Source organism: Mirounga angustirostris, unplaced genomic scaffold, assembly GCF_029215605.1.
Source record: "Mirounga angustirostris isolate CCGP_5_RB_7025 unplaced genomic scaffold, mMirAng1.0.hap1 SCAF_5, whole genome shotgun sequence".
NCBI lineage: Eukaryota > Metazoa > Chordata > Mammalia > Carnivora > Phocidae > Mirounga > Mirounga angustirostris.
Window position 1 is genome coordinate 153496333 of NW_026991713.1, and position 26405 is coordinate 153522737.

At 41.3% G+C, this 26405-nt stretch overlaps 1 long non-coding RNA gene across 3 annotated transcripts in view; it reads right to left on the minus strand.

Annotated features, from left to right (window-relative positions):
• The window catches only part of LOC123844496 (uncharacterized), a 392425-nt gene that overhangs the window by 228598 nt on the left and 137422 nt on the right, over positions 1–26405 (minus strand). For all 3 annotated transcript variants that reach the window (XR_006790792.2, XR_010411862.1, XR_010411861.1), the window contains one exon: positions 6697–6794. This is a non-coding gene — a long non-coding RNA (uncharacterized LOC123844496). The remainder of the gene's footprint in view (positions 1–6696; positions 6795–26405) is intronic.

A 26405-nucleotide genomic window follows, 5' to 3' on the forward strand; every position in this document is an offset into this window, starting at 1 on the left:
TCAGGAGCTGCTCTCACCTCGCGTCCTGGATGCCAGGCCAATAATAACCAGGGCTAACTCCCAGGATAAGCTGGCTGGAGATATGCTGGGCTTGATAAAAGAGGAAAGAGACTGTATACCTAAAGAATTGTAAGAATTATCCAGAACGTACAGCCATGTTGCTTCCCCTAGGCTGCCCCAGCCAGTGCCTGAGCTGGTCAGGGTTGCCAAAACAGGCCTATTTCCTGGGAGACCTTGGATTCCTATGATCAGTAAGAACATAGAGATGAGTAGTGATAGATACGGAGATAGAGAAACAGATATAAGGTGAGTTCAGTTTCTTACAAAATATAATCCACAATCCTATATGCACACAGGAAAATTGGTGCCTATCCACCAAGACATTTTAAGAATGTTTGTTCCTTTTTTTTTTTTTTCAAGTAGGCTCCATACCCAGCGTGGAGCCTGATGTGGGACTCGAACTCACAACTCTGAGATCAAGACTTGAGCTGAGATCAAGTTGGACACTTAACCGGCTCAATCACCCAGAAGCCCCAGGAATGTTTGTTCTTTGTTCATGATAGCTAAAAGCTAGAAACAGCTCAAAGGTTCATCAGTGGATAACTAAGTTGTGGTATAGGATACAGTGGAAAATAACACAGCAATAACAAAGAATATAGCTAGCTATACACGGTAACAAAATAGATGGATCCCACAAATACAATGCTGATTAAAAGAAGCTGGACCCTTAGAGATACTCCATGGAGTCCGTTTATATTAAGTTCAAAATCATGGCATCTACTATGAGACAAACAGAATAATGGTACCCTGGGACTGGGGAAGAGGTAGGGAGAGATGAGCATTGCCTAGAAAAGGGCACAAAGGGGCAAGGGGGCTTCTGGTTTATCTAGATCTAGGTGGTAGCTATGCGGGCAGATAAGTAAAAATTCACTATATGCTGGATGCTTACAATTTATGTACTTTATCATATAGTTGTTATGCTTCAATAAAAAGTTTAAAATGCAAGAAAAAGGAAAGAAAGCAAACATACCACAATGTTCACACGGGCTCTTTGGTCAAGGGAATTAGGGAGAATTTAAAATCCCTTCATTACAAGTTTCTGCATTTTCTAAATTTGCCCCCCCACCCCCGCAAAGTGTATTTGTCAGAAAGCAAAAATAATAAAAGTTATTCTTTTTTTAAGTAAAGATTTATTTATTTATTTTAGAGAGAGACCAAGCGGTGGTGGGGAGAGGTGTGGGGGGGGGGGGGAGAGGGAGAAAGAGAATCTTGAACACGGTGAGCATGGAGCCCACTGCAGGGCTCAATCTCACGACCCTGAGATCATGACCTGAGCCGAAATCAAGGGTCGGACGCTTAACCTACCCCCCAACCCCAGGCGCCCCTAAAAGTTATTCTTTAAAAGGCAAATATATCATGTGGTGATGTGCTCGCTTGGCACTCATGTCAGCCACTGGGCACTTTGCATGCAAAACTGGTTTCCTGAGCTGTCTGAGCCACAGAAACATTACTCTTTGTCCTGGTTTTTCCCAATTCATCACAATCCTAAAGCAATAACAGCATTGACAGTATAGTTGAGTAACTCTCCCGATGGTAATGTTCTCTAGAAATTAAAACTTGAGTCTGTAATTTGGAAGCCCAAAGCTATGGTGCTTTACGTATTTAGGCCCACTGTATATTGTTCCTTAGAAAGAATCAACAATACCTCAAATCAAAGCACAATTACAGACCTGTAAATGCAAAGCCATTATTATGTCTCTGGGCAAATACCTCAATTCCACTTGCATTTTAATAGTTGTTTTCTGATACTGAAGTTGCTAATGCTTTCATTGCCCCTTAATGACTATTCTTAGCAAACAAATTTTGTGCCTTACAATTAGTGATTTTCTTCCTAATTATGGCTTTTTTCAATTTTCACATGAGATGACAAAAAAATTCATGTTTTGCCCAAGAACTCGCTTATTAGTTAATGAAAATTTGTCTAATAGCAGCCTTTTAGATACCCTGTCAAAATCAAAAGCGGCATTCAAAGAAGAGAGAGGTTGCTTTCATATTAACATTCAAAATTAATTTCTGGGTAGGGGCTGAGAGTGAGATGTAGGAGGCATAATTTCTTCCAAAAAGACTAAAATAGATATTCTTTCTGGGTCTATAGAATTTAAAATTATTAAATATTTCTCCCTCTCTCCCTTTCTCTCTGTCTCTCCCTCCCCCCAAATCCTTCCCTCGCTCTCTCCCTGTCCCCCCACAATCCCTCCCACTCTCTCGGTCATTCCCACCCCCTCATTTGTACCTTTTCCTTTGCCTGTGATATATACCCAATCCCCGGAATTCAAATGGGTGGATGGGCAAGGATTAATCTTTGGAGTTAGGGTCTGATCATTTCAATATTGCTACATAATCAACTAATTCTCCACCTAGGGTTAGGTTTTTCAGTTTCACCCCCCCCCCACCTACCCTCCCCCACCCCGGATGTATTCGGTATGCAACAATGCTTTTGCGAGCAAGGACACACCAACCTCGGACAAATCTCCTACCTGTTCTTTGGTTTTTGAATCATAAATATGGCATGCTGGGGATGGAAACAGAATCAAATATTGTCCCCCAAACAAGCATCCTTATTCTCCCCGGCAGATGCAGTCTGGTTCACTTGGCTGGGTTTGTTAATAATATGGAGGGAAAGCGAACTTTATCAAAAAGTAGTGACTCATTTTTCTTATCCAGTAAAATCCATAAAAGATTTAGGCATGACCCAAACAATTTGCATCTTAAATATTCATGCCCTCGTTCCGGCCCTGAAATGAAATTTAAATTGTGTCTGGGGAATTTGTTGTGCAATAACTGCCACAGCCCTCTTCGGAGGGCTTCAAAGACCAGGAGAGACAGAGAGAGAGAGAGAGAGAGAGAGAGAGAAGGGAATATTGAGACCTGTTTTTCATTTCAGAGACTTACAGGGAGCAAATGAAATTCGCTCCTGCTCTCAGACGCCCCTCCTGGGAAAGGAAACATTGTCCGGATCAAGTAAATAAGGCCCTCAGTGTCAGCAAAGGCTGTGGTGGATGAAATTAATGTTCAAATGATCCTGAAGTTTCTCGCATAGGTTCTTTTAAAGCAGATTTTTCAACCTCAGAACTACTGACATTCGGGGCTGGATAATTTTATTGTGGGGGCTGTTTGGGCTCTAGAAGATGCTTAGCGGCGTCCCTGGTCTCCACCCCCACCCCCACCGATGTCAGCAGCATCCCCCAAGATGTGACAAGCCAAAATGTCTGAGGACATTGCCCATTGTTCTGGTTGGGGTGGGAAGGGAGGAGGGAGGAAGGAAGACAAAATCTCCCCTGGTTGAGAACCACTATTTTAAAGACAAAGAAGTCTTTTGTCCCTGCTGTATCCTAAACTCAATAAGTTAACTTGTTTCTTTCCAATATGTTTTCCTTCCAGCATTTCAAAAAATTAAGACATAATTGACATATAATATTCTATAGGTTTAAGGCGTACAACATGTTAATCTGATACATTTATATATTGTAACACCATCTCACAGATTTAGTTCTTTTTTATGGTGAGAACAATTAAGAGCTAGTCTCTTAGCAACTTTGAAGTCTGTAATACGGTATTGTTGGCTCTAATCGCTAGGCGATGCATTCGATTTCCAGGACCTGTTTATCCACTAGTTGCAAGTTTGTACCTTTAAACATCTCCCCAGTTCCCATACCCCCCAGCCCCTGGGAACCACCATTCTACTCTCTGTTCTTATGAGTTGGCCTTTTTTAGATTCCACATACACATAAGATCATACAGTACTTGTCTTTCTCTGTCTGACTTACCTCACTTAGCATAATGCCCTCAAGGGTCATCCATGTTGTTGCAAAGGTCAAGATTTCCTTCTTTCTCACGACTGAATAATATTCTACTGTATCTGTGTACATTTGGGACTTTTTATTGAAGTATAACATGCATGCAGAAAAGTGCATGAATCTTAAGAGTCCAGCTCAATGAGGTGTCATAAAGGGAACACACCTGTGCGACCAGAACCCTCCCAATACCTAGGTGTCAGCGGATGGAAGGATGGATAAAGAAAATGTCGTATTATATATACAACGGAATATTAGCCAGCCTTAAAAAATAAGGAAATCCGCCATTTGCAACAACGTGGAAGTAGCTGGAAGGCATTATGCTAAGTGAAATAAGCCAAAGACAAATACCTCATAGTATCACTTCTATATGGAACTTTAAAAAAAAAAAAAGTCAGACTCATAGCAACAGAGAGTAGAAAAGTGGTTGCCAGGGGCTGGGATATGGGAGAAATAGGAAAAAGGAGATAAAAGGATAGAAAATTGCAGTTGTAAGATGAATAAGGTCTGAGGACATAATGTAAAACACGGTGGTTATAGTTGGTAACAAGGTAGCATATAACTGGTATTTGCTGAAAGGGTAGAACTTAAATGCTCTCCACAACAACAAAAGCTAGCTCTGTGAGATGATGGGGGTGTTAACTGACATGATGGGAGAATCCCTTCACGATGTATACAAGTATCAAATCATTCCAATGTACACTTTAAATATTTTACAATTTTATTTGCCAATTACACTTCAGCGAAAAAAATTTAGAAATCAAAGTGTAACCTCCTCCACTCCCTCTCGCTTTCCTTATCTCCCTCCCTTGCTTAATTATCTCCCTTGAACTTATGACCTTCTAAATTGCTTTCCTTTTTTACTTTGCTTAATGTCTAAATCTCCCCACTAGAATACAAAAGCAGCCAGCACTGGGACCCCAAGTCCGGGGCTCTTTCTACACTACCATGTGAAATGCCTATTCCTGACTGCCCCTAGGGCAGAGACTTTGCCCATTTTGTTTACTGCTCTCTCCCTTGCACCCAGAATATGGCCTGGAATAGAATAGGTGTTCAATAAACATAGGTTAAGTATGTCTGTCCCCTGCTTAGCCTGGCCTCCTCCCACAGCAGAAATTCTGCAAAGAAAAACACAAATTTCTCTTCCACGTTCAGGGTCCTATAAGCAGCCTGAAGAAACAGTCCTTTTGTGCCAGCAGATTCAAAAGGTACTGAGAAGACCATCTTCCCCATCACGTAGAGTCAGGCTTTCAACTGTGCATACAGCCCAGGAATGACGTCTAACAAGGTAGTTGAGACCAAGTGGCCTTCACTGAGTGAGACAAAAATCAGTAGGAAAACCAACGGGGCTCAAACTGAATGACACAATTGGTTACTGCAAAGTGTGAGTCTGTTTCTCCAAAACGAGGACAGTCTGAAAAATGAGCAGACCCATGGACTAAGGAGTATTATCTCAACAGGAGCAAGTCCCATTCAGCAAGGAGCTCTCCCCGCTTTTGAACCACCTGTTGAACAGGACAAAAGACTAAAGCCTGTAGACCACATGGGACGTACCTTGCACTTGGGCTCTCTAAGTTGAAAGTCGTGTGCCGCATTTTTTTTTTCAGCCAACCACAAAAGTGTCTTTCATTAGCAGCATGGTGCCTACCTCACCGAACGGCTGTCTAAGGCTTTAGACATCAATGTCCCCAAGGTTTATGGAGGGTGAGTATAGTCTAACACAAAAGGACATCTTTACCCTGATGAGAAAAGAGACTCTGGTATCCACTGACCTACTCTAATTGGAGTCTCTACAGACCCCCCTTTACTCTCTGCCCTGGTGGAATAAGGACACGGCATTTAAAATGGTGTGCAAGAACTAGAGTAGGAGGCTCAGCCCCGGCCTTTATACTTCATCATCAGATCTTTGCAAGTCAACTAACCTTGAGGGACCCCGGTTTCCCCAAGCACTTATTACTGTGGTAAGGAGAGAGAAGTGGTTATCCATAGAAGGCAGAGCCAGAATTCAAACTCAGCTCTTGAGGCCCGGAAGCCTGTGATCTTAACCCCTACATTCCGTCGCTTCCTGTGTTCATCTCAACAAGCTGGTTCTTCCTTCCCCTCCGAAATTTGAGTTTCTCTTCTCTTGGATTTTTTTTTTTCTCCCAAGTTATATGGACGGTTTTGACAAAACAACACATTTTCTTCTTTGATATCATCTGAAATAATCAGTCACTACTATGCATCGTGCTTCCGATAAAAGAAAAAGGCAAGTGTAAACATTATGTCTTTCCAAGACTCAATTTACACAAATTACATATTAGATGAAGCAGGCCCAAGAAGGCATTGTGTCTGGAGGAGACGAAGACGATGTAAGTGTTACAAAACAACCCAAGCACAGCTCGGAAAGCTTTAACAATGGGATGTAGCAGCAAGTGGGTGGGGAGTGTAGACCGTGGAACATTCTCTCCTCTTCTACAATGTTGCTCTTTTCTTGCTTAATTAGAATCAGATAGTGTGCAATATAATCATCACCTGATAACATAATTCCGTCAAACATGGAAGAGTAATATTCAAGTGACTGAAGCATGAACATAATTCACCTCAAGCAAGGGAGAGAAATTGGATTAGCAAAATGCCGCCAGATTCACTAATTAATTTGCTATATTATGCATGACAGGAAACAGCATAGAACAGAAAAAAAAAAGCCTGATTTTTCTGAGTTTGGGAGGTAGCAATGGATGTGTTTCCCCATAATTTATTTCTGCAATGGGTTCATTATTTGATCAAGGATTGGCTGAAAGGGGATTCCACAGGGTGGAATGAGAACAAAGCCGTGAGCTGGTGGAGCTGGTGTACTTACCCACTTAGCAGATGTCAGAATCACTCTGCTTCACCACTAGCCATCTTCATTTAAAGAGCTCCCTTCTCCACCAGAGCACTCATCTGTACCCTGTTTCTCTGCAAACCCAAGAAATGGGCAAATTAGCAGGTGCGTCCCTTGGCCAATTCCGTATCAGTACAAGTTGATAGTCTTTAACTCTATTGTGTTTGTCTCCTGTAAATGACTGGATTTCTAATGAAGGCATACAAAATAATAATATCAAATTCTTATTGTCTTACCTTGAAAGGACAGACTCTCACCAAATTGAAAATCTCATTACATTCTTCAATCTCTAACGATTTGGATTGAGATCCAATAGTGAATACCTTCAAATTATTTATTTATAACCTATTCACATGGTGATTAAGAGTTTTGCATTCTGTTTTCAGACAAACCTGGGCTCAGATCTTCCCTCTACCACTGCATAAGCTTGGTCAGGTCACTTATAGGCCTCTCCGAGCTTCAATTTTCTCATCTGTACACCGGAGGTGTGATAATTGTATTCACCACATTAATGAGATAATACTCATCAGGGGTCTTGTGGAATAACCGGTCACCACCTCATTCTGCCATATTGCTGTTTCTGCTGCTTGAGACCCAGATGAAAGTGGACCGAGCTGGGTATAGCTGGCCTCTACTGGAAACCCCACTAGCACTATTACTCTCTGGAAACAGAATAAGCCCTTCCCCTTTGCTCACCAGAGCTCAGCAGAGGCCACTTTGAGAATTTACAGATTTCAGTGTAATGAAAAGAAAGCACAACACCAAGAATAACTTTCAACTAGTCAGAGGCTGTATTGTAATTCAACCATATCAGTAATGACATTAAAGGTAAACAGTCTAAATAAACACATGAAGAGACAGAGATTCAGAGACTGGATTTTAAAAAAGAAGGCTCAAATATATGCTGCCTACAAGGAACATATAAAGGCACAGATAGGTTAAAGGTAAAAGAAAGAAAAATTATATACTACGCCAGCACTATTCAAAACTATATATTGATTATGTGTGTACTTAACAGAGGAGCTTCAAAACACATGAGGCAAAACCTGATGTAACTGAAAGGAGAAATAGACAAATCCCCAAGCACATTTGGAAACTACAATTTCTCTCTCAGTAGTTGATAGAACACATAGATAATCAGTAAGAATATACAAAACTATTAACCAAGTTAATCTAATGACATAGAACATTCCAACAACAACAGAATACACATTCTTTTCATGTTCACATGGACCATTCAACAAGATATTCTAGACTACGAAACAAACTTTGTCAAATTAAAATTATACAAAATATGTTCTGTGAGCATGACAGAATTAAACTAGAAATCAATAACATAAAGACATCTGAAAATTTTCCAAATACTTGGAAACTAAACACCATCCTAAATAACCTATGAATCAAAAAGGAAGGTATACTTAAAAATTAGGAATTACTTTGAGTTTAATAAAAATAAAAGTTGATGTATCAAAATTTGTGTGACATAGATAAAACAATGTTTAGAGGGAAACCTACATCATTAAATGCTTATGACAGAAAATAAGAAAAGTCCCAAATCATGGTTTAAGTTTGCACCTTAAGAAACTAGAAAAAAAGAGGGCGCCTGGGTGGCTCAGTTGGTTAAGCGACTGCGTTCAGCTCAGGTCATGATCCTGGAGTCCCTGGATCGAGTCCCGCATCGGGCTCCCTCCTTGGCAGGGAGTCTGCTTCGTCCTCTGACCCTATCCCCTCTCATGTGTTCTCTCTCTCTCATTCTCTCTCTCTCAAATAAATAAATAAAATCCTTAAAAAAAAAAAAGAAACTAGAAAAAAAGAAAAAAAATTAGATCCAAGGCAAACAGAAGGAAGGAAATACTAAAGATAAATGCAGATCAATAAAATTGAAACAGAAATGTAAGAAGGAAAAGTCAATAAACCCAAACTTGGTTCTTTAAAAAGATCAATAAATCTAATAAACCCTTAGTCAGACTGATCAAGAAAAAAATGGGAGAGAGAAGACATAACTTATTGATATCAGGAATTAAAGAGGTGACAGCACCACAGATACTGTAGATGTTAAGGTGATAATAAGTGAATATTATGAACAACTTTATGCCAAAATATTCAACCACTTAGATGAATTGGACAAATTCCTTGAACAACACAAGCTCCAAAGCTCACTCAAAAAGAAATAGAAGATCTGAATAGCATGGAGGACATTAGGAGAAGGAAAGGAAAAATGAAGGGGGGAAATTGGAGCAGGAGACGAACCATGAGAGACTATGGACTCTGAGAAACTGAGGGTTTTAGAGGGGAGGCGGGGGGAGGGATGGGTTTGCCTGGTGATGGGTATTAAGGAGGGCACGTATTGCATGGAGCACTGGGTGTTATAGGCAAACAATGAATCATGGAACATCAAAAACTAATGATGTACTGTATGGTGACTAACGTAACATAATAAAATTAAATTTAAAAAAAAGAAATAGAAGATCAATATACAAAAATCAATTGTATTCTATATTCCAGCAATGAACAATCTGAAAGTGAAATTAAGACAATTCTATTCACAATAGCATCAGAAAGAATAAAGGACCTAAGAATAAATTTAAGAAAAGAAGTATAATACTTGTAAGTATCTAAATAAATGGATAGAAATTCCATGTTCCTGGATTGGAAGACCCAACAATATGATGGCAATTTTCTCCAAATTGGTCTATAGATTCAACACCATTCCTATCAAATCCCAGGAGACTTTTTTTTTTTTTCCCAGAAACCTGATACTAAAATGTATATGAAAAAGCAAAAAACCCAGGGGCACCTGGGTGGCTCAGTCGGTTAAGTGGCTGCCTTCGGCTCAGGTCATGATCCTGGGGTCCTGGGATCGAGCCCCACATCTGGCTCCCTGCTCAGTGGAGAGCCTGCTTCTCCCTCTCTCTCTGCCTGCCACTCTGCCTACTTGTGTGCTCTCTATCTCTCTGTCAAATAAATAAATAAAATCTAAAAAAAAAAAAAAAAAGCAAAAAACCCAGCCAAAACAACTTTGGAAAAAGAGAACAAAGATGGAAGACTTGAACCTCCCAATTTCAAAACTTACGAGCATTTAAGATAGCACCAGAAGACATAAAACACTTAGAAAAAAAATATGTGCAAGATCTGTATGCTGAAATTATAAACGCTGATGAAAGAAATCAAAGATACCTGAATAAATGGAAACATATACCCTGTTCATGGACTGAAAGACTCAGTGTTGTTAAGTTGCTAATTCAATGCAATTCAAATCAAACTCCCAGTAGGATTTTTTTTGTAGAAATCAACAACATGGTTCTAAAATGTATGTCGAAAGGGGCACCTGGTTGGCTCAGTCGGTTAAGCGTCGGACTCTTGATTTTGGCTCAGGTCATGATCTCAGGGTTGTGAAATTGAGCCCTGCATTGGGCTCTGCGCTGGGCATGGAGCCTGCTTAAGATTCTCCCTCTGCCCCTCCCTACCATCCCCCTCTATCTCCCTCTCAAATAAGTAAATAAATAAATAAAATGTATATAGAAAGGCATAAGAACTAGAACAGCAAAAGCAAATTTCAAAAAGATGAACAAGAACAGCAAAAGCAATTTTTAAAAAGATGAACAAAGTTGAAGAACTCAAGCTACCTGATTTCAAGACTTACTATTAAAGCCACAGTAATTAAGACTGTGGTATCGGTGAAGAGATAAACATAGAGATCAAAGAGTGGAATAGGGAATCCAGAAATAGAACCACACAATATGGTCAACTCCTTTTTCACAAAGGTGCAAAAGCGATTCAATGGTACTGGAATAATTATTGGACATCCACATACAAAATAATGAATCTCATTCCATATGCTACATCATCTACAATAATTAGTTCAAAAGGGATCGTAGACCTAAATATAAAACCTAAAATTATAAAACTCCTATAAGAAAGCATGGCAGAAAAATCTGTAATCTTGGGTTAAGTGAAAATATTTTAGACATGATACCCAAAGCATAATCCAGGAGTGAAAAACATTGACAAACCTGACTTGACCAAAATTTAAAGAATTCTTTTCAAAAGACAGTGCTAAGAAAATGAAAAGACAAGCCACAGAATGGGAGACAAACATATGCAAAAACATATCTGATATCTGGACATATATCCAGAATATATAGGCAACACTAAGCAACTCAGTAAAAACAGGTATAAGATTTGAACTTTACCAAAAAAAAAAAAAAAAGAAGTGAATGGCAAATTAGCACCCCCAAAAGAAGCTCAGCACCATTAGCCTTCAACTAAACCACAATGAGACATCATTACCCACCTATTAGAAAGGATTTTTTTTTTTAAACTGAGGATACTGTGGGGCGCCTGGGTGGCTGAGTTAGTTAAGCATCTGCCTTGGGGCTCAGGTCATAATCCCTGGGTCCCGGGATTGAGCCCTGCATTGGGCACCCTGCTCAGCAGGGAGTCTGCTTCTCCCTCTCCCTATGCCCCTCGCCCTGCTCATGCTCTCGCTCACGTTCTTTCTCTCTCTTTCAAATGAATAAATAAAAAAATCTTTAAAAAAAAAACCTGACAATACTTGATGTTGGCAAGGATGTGAAGCAACCAGAACACTCAGACATTTCAAGTGGGAATGCAAAACAGGACAGTCACTTTGGAAAGCATTTTAGAAGTTTCTTATAAAGTTCAGTAGACACGTAACATATGATTTAGTGACCCGGCTCCTAGGCGTTTACCAAATGAAGTACAAATGCATGTTTACACAAAACGCAGTCCGCAAATATTCTGGCAACTTTTTCATTGTCAACCAAACTTGGAAACAACCTAAATATGCTTTGGCTGATGAACGGGTGAGCAAACAGTGCTGTGCCTATACATAATGGCCTAAGTCTCAGCAATGAAATAAAAGAACTATTTATACATGCAACGACTTTCCAAATCTCAAATGCTAAGTAAAAGAATGCCATGTGCTGTATAATTCCATGTAAGTGATATTCTGGAAACAGCAAAACTATACAGACAGAAAACAGCCAGAAGCAGGGGCTAGAGGGAGGGACTGACTACAAAGACAGAAGAGACAATTGGGGGGAATGTTTGAAATGTTCTGTATCCTGATGGCCAACACTTCTTGATTTCAAAACTTAGTATCAGGGGCGCCTGGGTGGCTCAGACGGTTAAGAGTCTGCCTTTGGCTCAGGTCATGATCTCAGGGTCCTGGGATCGAGCCCCACATCGAGCCCCACATCGGGCTCCCTGCTCAGCGGGGAGTCAGCTTCTCCCTCTGCACCTTCCCCTCTTGCTCGCACACTCTCGCTCTCTCTCAAATAAATAAAATCTTAAAAAAAAAAAAAAAGAAAAAACTTAATACCATTTGCAGTAGCACCAAAAGACATAAAATGTGATATATCTTAAAAAGGTTGAATTTTACTGTACATGAATTTTTTTAATTTTTTTATTGTTATGTTAATTCCCATACATTACATCATTAGTTTTAGATGAAGTGTTCCATGATTCATTGTTTGTGCATAACACCCAGTGCTCCATGCAGAACGTGCCCTCCTCAATACCCACCACCAGGCTAACCCATCCTCCCACCCCCCTCTCCTCTAGAACCCTCAGTTTGTTTCTCAGAGTTGTACATGAATTTTATCTCAACCAAAAGCCTGAATTTTACCATATGTAAACTATATCTTAGTATTTTTTTAAACATGATGTCCATTTCCCATTGTACAAAGTAGTATCTAGAACCATCTCTGGTCCATATTAGACACTTGATAAATATTTGTTGAATGGATAGATACAGTCATTATTATAAAAACTGACTTCTCCTCATTGTAGGGGCTACTGTTTTAGTCTGCTCAGCACCTCACACCCCACTCTCCTTCTGGTAATTCTGATCATCTAGCCAGCCCCGAGCACACGATGCACATTTGGACAGTCTTTCCTCAGGATTTTTCCCAACTGAAGCTAGTGATAAAGGTACTTTTTTCCTTTCTGGTCCTAGAACATGTGCCAGTTGTTCTGGGGCCTGAGGCTGCCATGAAGAGGAGATGCAGAAAAGAGAGCAGGAAAGAATCCACAGTGTTGAGTTCTTGGACGTGGTTGTCCTGAGGCCACATCCAGCCCTGGGCTTTCCTAGGTTGGGTGTCATGAGTCAGCAAATATCCCCACCTTTTTATTTTATTTTATTTTATTTTATTTTATTTTATTTTTTAAAGATTTTATTTGACAGAGACACAGCGAGAGAGGGAACACAAGCAGGGGGAGTGGGAGAGGGAGAAGCAGGCTCCCCCGGAGCAGGGAGCCCAATGCAAGGCTCGATCCCAGGACCCTGGGATCAGGACCTGAGCCGAAGGCAGACGCTTAACGACTGAGCCACCCAGGCGCCCCATCCCCACCTTTTTAAATAAAACTGGTTTCTATCATCTACTACCAAAGATTTTGAAAACCAGTAATAACATTAACAGTGACTCTAAGAGCCACCCTTTATGACTTGCTCTCTGCCAGGCCAAGTCAGGCCTGACCATAGCCCTGGGGGGTAGGTGCTTCTTCCACCCATATTTTATCAATGGCACCCTCGTAGAGGTCAAGCAATTTGTCAAGGTCTCAAAATCGGTACAGTTGGTGAAGTTAGTATCCAGGGTGGTATAGATACCATTTATCTCCAATACTTTAAGCCATGGAGGGGAAAGCTTCGAACTTAAACTTGGTTTGCAACAGTGGTTCTCAGCTGTGGTTGTACCTTAGAACCACCTGGGACACTTAAAAGGCAATCCCATCACTCAGGCCGCACCCCATGACCAAGCAAATCAAAATTTCCAGGTTGGGATCCGAGCGTTGGTGGATTGTTTTGTTTTTTTTTTTTAAAGCTCCCTGTTGATTCCCAGTGTGTGGTCCTGGTCAAGAGCCCCCTACTTAAGATAAACTCAAAATGGATGAAAGACCTCAATGTGAGACAGGAATCCATCAAAATCCTAGAGGAGAACAGAGGCAGTAACCTCTTTGACATCGGCCACAGCAACTTCTTTCAAGACACGTCTCCAAAGGCAAGGGAAACAAAAGTGAAAATGAACTTTTGGGACTTCATCAAGATAAAAAGCTTCTGCACAGCAAAGCAAACAGTCAACAAAACAAAGAGGCAACCCACAGAATGGGAGAAGATATTTGTAAATGATACTACAGATAAAGGGCTGGTATCCAAGACCTATAAAGAACTTCTCAAACTCAACACCCAAAAAACAAATAATCAAGTCAAAAAATGGGCAGAAGACATGAACAGACATTTCTCCAAAGAAGACATACAAATGGCTAATGGACACATGAAAAAATGCTCAACATCACTAGCTATCAGAGAAATTCAAATCAAAACCACAGTGAGATACCACCTTACACCAGTGAGGATGGCAAAAATTAACAAGGCAGGAAACAACTAATGTTGGCAAGGATGTGGAGAGAGGGGAACCCTCTTACACTGTTGGTGGGAATGCAAGTTGGTAGAGTCACTTTGGAAAACAGTGTGGAGGTTCCTCAAAAAGTTAAAAATAGAGCTACCCTATGACCCTATGACAGCAATTGCACTACTAGGTATTTACCCCAAAGATACAGATGTAGTGAAAAGAAGGGGCACATGCACCCCAATGTTCATAGCAGCAATGACCACAATAGCCAAACTGTAGAAGGAGCCAGAGATGCTCTTCAACAGATGAATGGATAAAGAAGATGTGGTCCATAAATACAATGGAATGTTACTCAACCATCAGAAAGGATGAATACCCAGCATTTGCATCGACCTGGATGGAACTGGAGGGGATTATGCTAAGTGAAATAAGTCAAGCAGAGAAAGACAATTATCATATGGTTTCACTCATGTGTGGAACATAAGGAATAGTGTGGAGGACCACAGGGGAAGGGAGGGAAAACTGAATGGGAAGAAATCAGAGAGGGAGACAAACCATGAGAGACTCTGGACTCCGGGAAACAAACTGAGGGTTTCAGAGGGGACGGGGGTGGGGGGATGGGTTGGCCCAGTGATGGGTATTAAGGAGGGCACATATTGCATGGAGCACTGGGTGTTATACAAAAACAATGAATCATGGAACATTACATGAAAAACTCATGATGTATTGTATGGTGACTAACATAACATAATAAAATTAAAAAAGAAAAGAAGAAGATAGCAGGAAGGGAAAAATGAAGGGGGGGGCTTCAGAGGGGGAGACGAACCATGAGAGACTATGGACTCAGGAAACAAACTGAGGGTTTTAGAGGGGAGGGGGGTGGAGGGGATGGGTGAGCCCAGTGATGGGTATTCAGGAGGGCACATATTGCATGGAGCACTGGGTGTTATACACAAACAATGAATCATTGAAAACTACATCAAAAACCAATGATGTACTGTATGGTGACTAACATAACATATAATAAAAAAAAGCCCCCTACTCAAAGGTTAGGATTTGTCTTGACCACGGAAAACACTGCATCCTCCTCCCTGCTCCGTAACAGAGAGTACGGAAATGTGCTTGATCCTCCAAAGAATTAAATTGGGATCCAGGATTAAATTGGGGATCTTGGTTAAAAACATTTTGAAGGCAGAAAATAAGGCTTCCATGCAGGGATTTATACATATATATATATATATATTTTTTTTTATAGTATTGTTTATTTGGGCCACAAAGAAAGGTAGTCAGAATAGTAACCCTAAATTGTATTAAGGCCCCAGTGATGCATGGCTTTTTCCAGTACAGCCAGCTATCAAAACAGGAAAGACGCAGGAAGAATATTATCTGAGCCTCGTTGGTACCGTTATCACTCCCCGTTTGGGTTTTAACACCTGAATCCTGGCTCTTATGTGATAGCTATAATAATAATAACAACGTATGTCCCCCAGACAGTGGGGCTTTCTGCCATATTTCCATTCCATTTTCAGGGAGTGTCTAAAAGTACAAAGACTTTTTCTTTGGCGGAGACTTGCAGAAGACACAATTTGGGGTCTGTCATTGCGCTGATCCATCAGTCTGTCAGTGGGTTGTAAGGAACTAATTCATTACCCCATTATTCTTCTCTTTTCCTGCGAGGAGAGTTGCTCGTGAGCTTCTCAATGTGGCCTTTTAGACGGAAATAAAGCTGTCCCTTTCCCAGCAAAAAGTTTTATTATATTCTCTTGATGAGACAGAACTATGTTGGATACTAGCCCGTGGGACAGAAAGGATGACAGGGTTGGAAACATTAGCTTGCACCTGCTAGAAGTGTTTGGACCCATCTGCCAAGTAGACATGACCTCATACGACCCTTTCTGCTTTACGTCTCCAGACTAATTCTAGCCCTACTGAGGAGGCAGCCCCTGCCCTCAGGCCACTTTCTGTAAAGGTCCTTTTTCCAGATGTTTGATTTGTGTGCATTGGTGGGTGGGGAGTGTAGCCCTACAGCCAGTTGGTGTGGGAGGTAAAAAGATGAGATTTGGACCCAGGCAGTCTTGGGGTCTGTATTAGTCAACTCCAGCTGCCCCAACAGAATTCCTCTACCTGAATGGCTTAAACAACAGAAATTCCTTTTCTTCCTCACAGTTCTGGGGGCAAGAAGTCCAAGATCAAAGTGCAGTAAAATTTCAGCTCCTGGTAAGAAGTCTCCCCTTCTCTGTATCCTCCCATGGTAGAGGGAGAAGGAGCTCTGGCTTCTTTTCTTCTAAAGCCACTAATCCCATCACAGGCACACCATTCACATGATCTCATCCCAATCCGATCACCTCCCAAAGGCCCCACTTCCAAATACCATCACACGGGAGGTTAGGGCTTCAATATATGTATGAACTTCTGTATGTGTGCTGGGAGGCGCGGACACAAACACTCAGTCCATTCACTCTCTGAGCCTACATTCATCAGGATTCTCTCCATGGCAAGTGACAGAAAACCCGGGTCAAACCTGGATTGAGCACAAAAATGACTTTGCTGATTCACCTGAAAAGTCTGGGAATATTCAAGCTGGAGGCATGTCTGGATCTAGAAGCACAAAGGATAACAAGGAGAAGCCTTCTCTCATCTTCCAGTTCTCTTTCCTCGGTGTTGGCTTTATTCTCAGTTAGGCTAGGATGTCCCTATCTCCTGCAGGCTGGCTTTCTACAGCCGGAGCCACTCAAGCCAAGAAAAGAAGACAGCATGGTCCCTACATCTCCAACAGAAATTGCCCATCTGGCTCTCATCGGCCTCACAGGCCCATCTCTAAACCAGTAAAAGGGTAGGAGCGTAGGATATTCGGATTGGCCAGTTCTCGGGCATAAAAAGCCACGAGTCAATTCTCCTCAAGCCACATGCTCATGACAAAGGGGGAAATGCTGAATAAGAGAAGACAGCACATGCCCACTCCAGAGCCCCAATTTCTTAGTCCATAAACCGTGAAAACGGCGCCAAACTTTCAAGACGACTATAAGAGCAGAATTAAATAATACGTGTTAAGGAAATAATGCAGGCACCACCAGCACCAGCTGGGACTACATAAATTATTTATTGTGTACACACGTGCACACACGTGCCTGTATTCCAATGTTCTAATTCCGTAAGGACGTGCCCTTGACATTCACGCTTTCCCCTACCATAGCAAGAGTACATCTCCTGTAACCCACAGTAGGAAGTGCTGCTCAGGGACAATGACCCTCCTGAGGCCAAATGTTAATTATTGAGACCTCAGCAAGGATGAATAACTCTCCCAAAGGGACATCTCCAGAGTCTCCCCAGAGGGAGAGACCAATGCCCCCTAAATGCTTTGGCTGAGGAAGCTACCAGGGTCTTCGGTGGAATTTCCCAGTGAAATGCAAGGAGGCGAAGGAAGGACTTTATCTTCAATGCCAGCAGATATGTCCATTATAAGCAGCATAGCAGCGCGGATTATTTGAAAGAGGACTTGATAGCCACTCTGGAGGGAGCAGGGAAAGGAAGGTGTATAAGGTGATAGCAGAGAGAGGAGAGAGTGCCTAATTTGTGCTTTAATTTTTCCGGGGGCAGCTTTCACACGCTTCCGTCTCAAGTCTGGGCTCACGAGACACTTAGAAGAAAAATACAGCTGCAGTCTAGAGAGCATTCTCTATGTGCTAGGCTCTAGGCGGGGCACTCAGGAGCATGATTTTATTTAATCCCAGCTCCCACATGCCCTACCTGTGTGGCCTTGGGCAAGTTACAGCAGCTCAAGGAGACCTTTCTTTCTCTTTCTTTCTTTCTTTTTCTTTCTTTCTTTCTTTTCTTCTTTCTTTCTTTCTTTCTTTCTTTCTTTCTTTCTTTCTTTCTTTCTTTCTTTCTTTCTTTCTTTCTTTCTTCTTAGCTAAAATATCCAACAATAGGGGGCAAACATGTATTTACTATATACCAGGCATGTTTTTACATGTATTAACTAATTTAAGCTTTATAACATCCCTGTAAGTATTGCTATTCTTTCTATTTTACGAATGAGACTGCTAAGGTTCTGACAGGTTAAGTAATTTGCCCAAGGTCACATGGCTAGGAAGTGACTGAGCCTAGATTTGAACACAGATGAAGTCCAAGCTCTGGGTCTCTATATTGCCTCCTAACACTGAGCTCATCAAACAGTGAACGTAGAGTAACATAAACTGTTATTGCTGTTTCTCTATGCTAACAGGAAGGTGTTAATAATGGAGGAATGAATCAAGGATCACTACATCAAAAACTAATGATGTATTGTATGGTGACTAACATAACATAATAAAATAAAATTTTAAAAAAATAAATAAAATCTTAAAAAAAATAATGGAGGAATGTTTTTCATCAACATTATCATTGTTAAAAGTTTCAACAAAGGTATTTTCAAAGGTATTTTATTTTGGAAAATAAAAATAAAAAAACAGGGCACCTGGATGGCTCAGTCGGTTAAGCATCTGCCTTCAGCTCAGGTCATGATCCTGCGGTCCTGGGATGGAGCCCTTCATTGGGCTCCCTGCTCAGCGGGGAGCCTCCTTCTCCCTCTCCTTCTGCTCCTCCCTGCTGCTCATGCTTTCTCTCTCTCTCAAATAAATGAAACCTTTTAAAAAATAATAATAAAACAAACTATAATGTGCTATCTACATCTGTATCACTTAGAGGTATTTAGAGCAAGCAATAGAAATCTACCCTAACATACCCAAGAAAGAACTAATTATTTCTTTTTTTTTTTTTTTTTTTTTTATTTGACAGAGAGAGACACAGCGAGAGAGGGAACACAAGCAGGGGGAGTGGGAAAGGGAGAAGCAGGCTTCCCGCAGAGCAGGGAGCCCGATGTGGGACTCGATCCCAGGACTCTGGGATCATGACCCGAGCTGAAGGCAGTCGCTTAACCAACTGAGCCACCCAGGCGCCCAGAACTAATTATTTTTTGAAAGGATACTTGGAAGGTCACAGAAATGAAGGGGAGAGATACATATCTATATAGTAATATATATAGATGGATATGTTAATCAAAATGGGATTAAGACAGGATAACTCCTTTCATAATGTATATGTATATCAATGTACTTAGGACATTCACCATCATGTGTGCTTTAAAGATCTTATAATTTTATTTGTCAGAGAGATAGAAGCAGAAACTCATCAACAGTCTCAAAAGTAAATGACTTTGCTTCGATCACCTCCCACCCCGTGTGTCTTGGCTCAAGATTCAGATTGTCAAGAGCGAGCTCAGATTGCCCAGTGTGGTCACTGACTCAGCCCTGTAGGCAGGGGTGAGGTTCCGAGCCATGCAACACAGGCAAGGGGTAGTGCCCCAAGGGAAGTGACACACAGCAAAGAGAAAAAAACAATGACAAATACAACCACTCTTGTAACACCAGGACTCCTTCTATGAATGACAGGACCTCATGGGAGGGGAGGTCCTCATCTAAACTTTAAGATCTATCATTGGAAGAGCTTCCAGACAGTCAGAAAGGTCTCAAGTCACAGCCCTGTTACCCACCGTCAAGAGTCTGAAGTGTCTCCAGCCCGCCTTGAGAATCAAGGCCAGTGCTGGGTAAGGACCTTCTGCAGGACCCAGAAGAAAATGCTAACTGGATTTATGGGGCCATTATTTGTAAACCCAATGACCATGTGCCAAATTCAGCATGCTGATGGACAAGCAAATGGCACTATGGCTCTGTAGTAACTAGATAGACCCTGAGCCTGATTTATGTGTTGAGTGCAAATTGCGCCCAGGGGTACCCAGTATGACAGCTCTAAACTGCCTCTTCCATCTTTGCTTCTTGACTCCTTCCTCTGTGTCTGAAAGGATTCACCAGGTGGTGTGACCTTTGCAATGTCATCATTGCTTGTTACATCTGTGCCTGGAGCTGCACACGGAGATATAGACCACACCCATGATGACTGCCTTTGAAATGGGATGCTGGACATTGTTAAAAATACTCTAGAATGAGGTAGCGCTTCCCCTGCTTTTCCATGAGAGCTGCTTTCAAGATGCAACAAGCGTATAACATTTATTTGTGTTTATTCTTCCAAAACATAGTGATGACCATTAAAAAACAGACTGTTTGCTAGAGGGTTGTGGCTAGAAAAGTATGTAAGAGGTAGCTCCCACCCTCAGGTTTCTCACAGCCTAGTGGAGACTGAGCATATTAGAAAATGTACTAAAAGAGGAGTGAAAAGACCTCAGTTCTTATCCCATGTGGACCACTTATCTAGCTACTCGGACTCAAGCATATCACTTAGACTTGTTAACCCCCACTTTTCTCGTCTAAAAGATGCCACTACTAGGAAGTCTGTATTTGTACCAAAAGGCCATTCAGATGCTCAAACAATTGAGATCACACAGAATTGTGTGATTCACTGCACTCTATAAATTCACAATGATTCTCAGGTTCATTATCACACATTTCTTGAGCACCAATTATGTGCAGACTCATGCCAAAGACTTGAGACTTGAATCCACTGTAGTGCGTTAGACTTCCAGTAAGTCTATTCCTATTTTTGTTAGCTAGAGCTGTTTAACAAAACATCACAGACTGGGTGGCTTTCTCACAGTTCTGGAGGCTGGAAGTCCAAGATCTAGGTGCTGGCAGTGTGGGTTTCTAGTGGGCCCTCTCTTCTTGGCTTGCAGAAGGCACCTTCTTGCTGTGTCCTCACATGGTCTCTCTTCTGGGCACATAGACTCTCAGTGTCTCTTCCCCTTATTACAAGGACACCAGCCTATTGCATTAGGACCCCGCCTTTATGATCTCATTCAATTTTACGTCTTCAAAGGCCTCATCCCCAACTACAGTCATTTTGGGGTTAGGGTTTCAACCTATAAATTTTGAGAGGACACAATTCAATTCACAACACTATTCAAACTGACTAAATTAAGTCTTGTGACATAACAGGAAGTTGAGGGGGAAGGAGGCTTCAGGTTCTGTCAACACAGCAGTTCAACATTGACATCAGGAACTCAGAATTTTCCATTATACATATCTACATCTATATATCTATATCTACATATATATATACACCACATCTTCTTTATCCATTCATCTGTTGATGGACATCTGGACTCTTTCCATAGTTTGCCTATTGTGGACATTGCTGCTATAAACATTGGGGTACAGATCACAATCGTGATGGGCAGTAAGGGCATGTGATATAATGAGCACTGGGTATTATATGCAACTGATGAATTACTGAACTCTACATCTGAGACTAATGATATACTATATGTTAACCAATTGAATTTAAATAAAATAAGGTTTTTTTTAAAAAGGAACTCAGAATTTCTCTGCACCCCACGCCCCTGCCCCACTCCACAGTGTGGGCTTCTTCCCCAGCCTGGCTCGCCTCCCTGACATGACTGCCAGGAGAAACCAGGGCAGGGAGCCTCTCTAATTCCAGCATAGTGAAGGAGAAAAACTGGATTTCCTTTAGCAGAAGCCCTCAGCAAGGCCCTCCTAGCATCTTATTGGTCCAGACTAGCATGGGCCTGCCCATCCCTGAACCAATCACTGAATAGGGAAATGGCATTAGCATGACTGGCTTGGATAGACCACCTGAAGCCAGACAGATTGTGGAGTCAACTGTGCTTCCTTCCCTCAAGTTTATATTCTAAAGATGAAAAGGCTAAGTTGTCATCTAAAGATCTTTATATTCCAAAGATGTAAGGCTAACGGGGTGTGTATGCCCACTCTCTGTATCCATCGGTCAGAAAAGACAAAGTCTGGAAGTGGATTTCAAGTGTAGAAATTGTTTCATGCGGAAAAGGGGCAGCTGTGTGACAAACTTTTCACCTCTTCACAAGGGAGAGAGAGGAACTCCTTTCTGAGCACCTATGTGCCAGTCACTGTGTGTGTTACTAGTCTGTGATCTCATTGCATGCTCATACCATACCTAGAATACTGGTAGGAGAACATTATTTCCCTAAAGAAGAAAGAGAGGCCCAGAAATTCAAGAAGTGTGTTCAAGGTCACACAGCTAATGATGGAATCAGAACCAGCACCCAGGTGTGTCTAGCTCCACATCCATATTATTTGCAGAGCACCATGATGATTCTTAAAGACAGTTGGAGACTCTCCCTCCATGATTTCCTCCTTTTATAATAGCTACAACAATAATAAGTACCATTTACTGAGTGCTCACTATGTGCCAGGGATTGTAGAGAATATTTAAAACATTAGAGCAACAAAAAAACATAACATATGTAGGAATGAAACACACCTCCCTGCAAAAATGAATGCACTAGAGCTTCATGGAGAAAAGCTCTTATAAAGGCCATTATAAAAGACCTGAATAGATTAAGACAAACACCAGGTTCACAAATAGAATAACTTAACATTATAAGGATATTAATTTTCCCTCAACATTAATGCATGGACGTAATGCAGTTCTAATCAAAGTTCCAGCAAAATTTTTGAGAAATTTGAAAAATGGATTCTAAAATGTATACAGAAATTTAAAAGGCATGAATACCTAAGGTAATTTTGAAAAAAAATGGGACTAGAGGAGGGACTCACTTTACTGAATATTAAAACATATTGCTAAGTGACAGTAATTCTTTTTTAAGTGTGGTGTAGTCTTGGGAACAGATAAATAAATCCATGAAGGAACAAAGGGATTCAGAAATACTCCTACATGTATAGGAGACTTGGCATTATATGTCAATTGGGAAAGATTGAATTATTTGGTAAATTTTATTGGAAAAATTGGTTCCCTGTATGGGAAAAATAAAATTAGATTCCTTCCTTCACACCTGAAAGCAAAAGACAAATTATAAAAGTAATCAAAGAAAATGGAGGAAATATCTTCATGACTTTAGAATTGTGCAGATTTGAAAGCAAGATCTAAAAAGATCAGCATCAGGGGGAGACATGAAGTGTTTGACTGCACTAAAACTATGATTTCTGCGCAGGAAGGGACATAATCTACACACTGAACACTCTTGTAGACCATGAGAAGATGTGTGCAATGTCTAAAACTGGGCTCGTGTTGAAATCTAGAGAAACCCTTACAACACAGCAAGACAAAAATCAGGAAACCCAGTAGAAAAATGGGTAAAGTCTATGAAAAGAAAATTAATAGAAGAGGGAACACTAATGGCTAACAAGTATATGAAGAGATACTCAACTTCATTAGTAATCAGAGAGAAGCAAATTAAACCAACAATGATATAACACTTTATACCCATCATATTGGCAAAAATCACAAAGTCAGAGAACTTCAAGTGCTATGGAGAAGTGCAAACTAAGCAGCCATCCCAAATAGAAATCTCTCAATCCTGGGGGCAATTAACTGCTCATCCACCCAACAGTCTCCACGCCTGGATACATGCCCCAAAGAAACTCTCCCACAAAACCATAAGGACGCATGCGTAAGGCTGTTCACCATAGTTTTCTTTGTGACAGCAGAGACTCTGATGTCCCTGTTCATTTATCACTAGGGGAATGGATAAGTGAATTGGAGTCTATGCATATGTTGTCTCCTAGGCCACAGTCAAAATGTAATGAATTGGATTTACATACAACAACATGAGGAGATATCAAAAATATAATGTTGACTGGAAAAAAGTGAAGTTTGGGGTCCCAAACCATTTATGTAATCAGAGCCAACTCTGTATTTTATCAATTATGTAGTTATATCTAAATTAACGTATGAAGGGAGAACTGGGGAAATCTCTATTCCTATACTAGAGGAACACCTGTGGTGTGGGAGGAGTTAAAGGAAGAACCAAAGATGGAGGAGATCATGTAAGAGAGGGAAAAAAATCATGGAGAACTTGCTCTGACCAGTGAATCTCAATGAATCTACTCTGTGTCCCTGGAGGACCAAACTTGCTCACCAAAATGGTGGAGACACAGCTCTCGGGGCATTATCCCATTTAATCCTCAAAAACAAACAAACAAAAAAACCCCACTAAGAGGCAAGTATCATTGTTTGTCCTATTTTTGGTTTTGAAAACAGAGAGGGTAGGCAACTTCCCCAAGGCCATGGAGTAAGTAAGTGGTAGGTCAGGAATCTGAAATAGTGTGCCTCCAGATCCTGACACTTAGCACCACACTCCACCTCCTGTGTTTAAAGCAGAACTCTACTGAAGTTCAATGCGGTGGAGCGTAACGAAGTACAAGTCCGCTAAATTACTTCACTTGCATCTGAGTTTTCTTCGTTTCTAAGAATACCACTGATACGGGCTTATTTTTAGTGGACTAGCAACACCTGACCCAGCAAAACAACAACTTCAGCTCCACATTTCATGGCTTCTAATGCAAAACAAACCCTAAACAAAAACTGTTTCTTGCAGTCCATCTTTCTGCATGAAGCAGCAACTTGTACCATAGACCATCTTTTCCCAAATAAGTTGCATAAGGTTTTCAGTGCCAAGTGTACAGTTATATAAGAGTCAAATCTATATAAACTCAATACAACACTTTGCTTCACCTTAGCGGAACTCCCAACAGCAAATTTGCTTTCTGAAATTATATTATAGCAAAAAACGCAGTCTTGGGACTTCCTGAGAACCAAGTATTGGTAGCCTTAGGTAATGCCTGGAATGTTGTCTGTGCTTGTTAAATGTTAAGTGAATGGATAAAATGGATGGCTAGGTGGGTGGAAGACAGATGGATGGATAGACGGATGGATGGACGAGTGGATAGATGGATGGATGTTGGTGGATGGATGGACGAGTGGATAGATGGATGGATGTTGGGTGGAGGACGGATGGATGGATGGGTGGATGGATGGATGGATCGATGGGTGGATGGATGAGTGGATAGATGGATGGATAGGTGGATGGATGGATGGATGGATGAGTGGGTAGAGGGATGGACAGGTGGATAGATGGATGGATGGATGAGTGGGTAGATGGATGGATGGATGGATGGATGAATGGATGGATGGATGAGTGAGTGAGTGGATAGATGGATGGATAGATGGGTGGAAGGATGGGAGGTGGGTAAGTGAGTAGGTAAATTATATGCATTCTTGGCTCCATGACTGTGATTTTTAACTAACAACATACCCTAGATGCTTCCATGAGTACATCAGGGTGACTACAGTATTTCACCCTCTCCCCAAAAATACCCTTGAAAATTTCACTGCTATTTTAAGCTGCTATTTTCTCTTAACTTTCATGAAACTCATTAATCTGCCAATGACTACTCCAAAAGCACAAGCAGCCTGCAGGATGACAGAATGTGACTTAGTTCAAAAGCCATCCTAGGGACCCTGAAGACTTTGGAAATTGCTTCTTGTTCTTTCTTCCCTTGCATTTTTGCCTCGCCGTGGTGTTGGGAAGAAAGAGAAGAAAACTCATCATTAGCTGAACAGAATGTCAGCACTTTCAAACAGAGAGAGCCACATCAGACCATGGGCTCTTGTGTTCTTAGAAGCCCCAAGAAATGTGTTTCCTTGAGGTGCCCTTTAGAGCTGTCAGTTCCATCTACCAGAGTCCCAGCTTCTGCTGCTAAATACCTATTGTGCTTCCCCTCTCCACACTCTGAGCCTGTTTGCCTTCCATTGCAGTGATCCTTGCACTGGGTAAAGTCACCGGAATCCCATATCCACTGCACCCAGGATACAGACTGGGACTCAAGAGACCAGAGATTAAGAAGTGAAAAATTACAATACGGATTCCTAAAACAACCATTTCGGTTTCCAAAAAAGATTTCCCCACTGGAGTCATTTTCACTTGAGTTTTGTCCAGCGCCGTGAAGCAGTGTTCTGCCTGCTTACAAGTTATAAGGAGCCAAATACAGACTCAGTAACATGGATGCAGCTTTCTTTTCATAAAATGTCTGCGCCGCTTTCTGCACAGTAATCCAGCCTAATAGAGCCTTCATTAACTTATCTATGGTGGAATGCATGAACATCCCAAAGACCCCTCTCTTTAGCTTCTATAATATCTTTCTCAATTCTCAGTCAGAGAACGAAATTTCTGGATTATAGGATTAGATTTTATGAATGCTAGTTCCTGGCCTTGGGTCAGTTCCTTACCTATCCTAAGCCGAAATTTGCTCATGTGTAAAACAGAAAGAAAAACACTCGCCCTCCAGAGTTGTTGTAAAGATTTCTTCATCCAGTATGTAATTTTTAAGAACCTACTCCTCTATGCAAGGATCTAGAAGGAGGGAGAATTGGGGACCAAAGATAACACACGAGTGCTGTGAGGTTGGAAGTTCATAGGTGAGCAAGAGGTATAGGCCAGTCAGTGCTGGTGTAAGAAATAAGAAAACTGGACTCTGGGTCATTCAGGCCTGAGTGGAAATCTTGCACCCACCACTTCCTCATTGC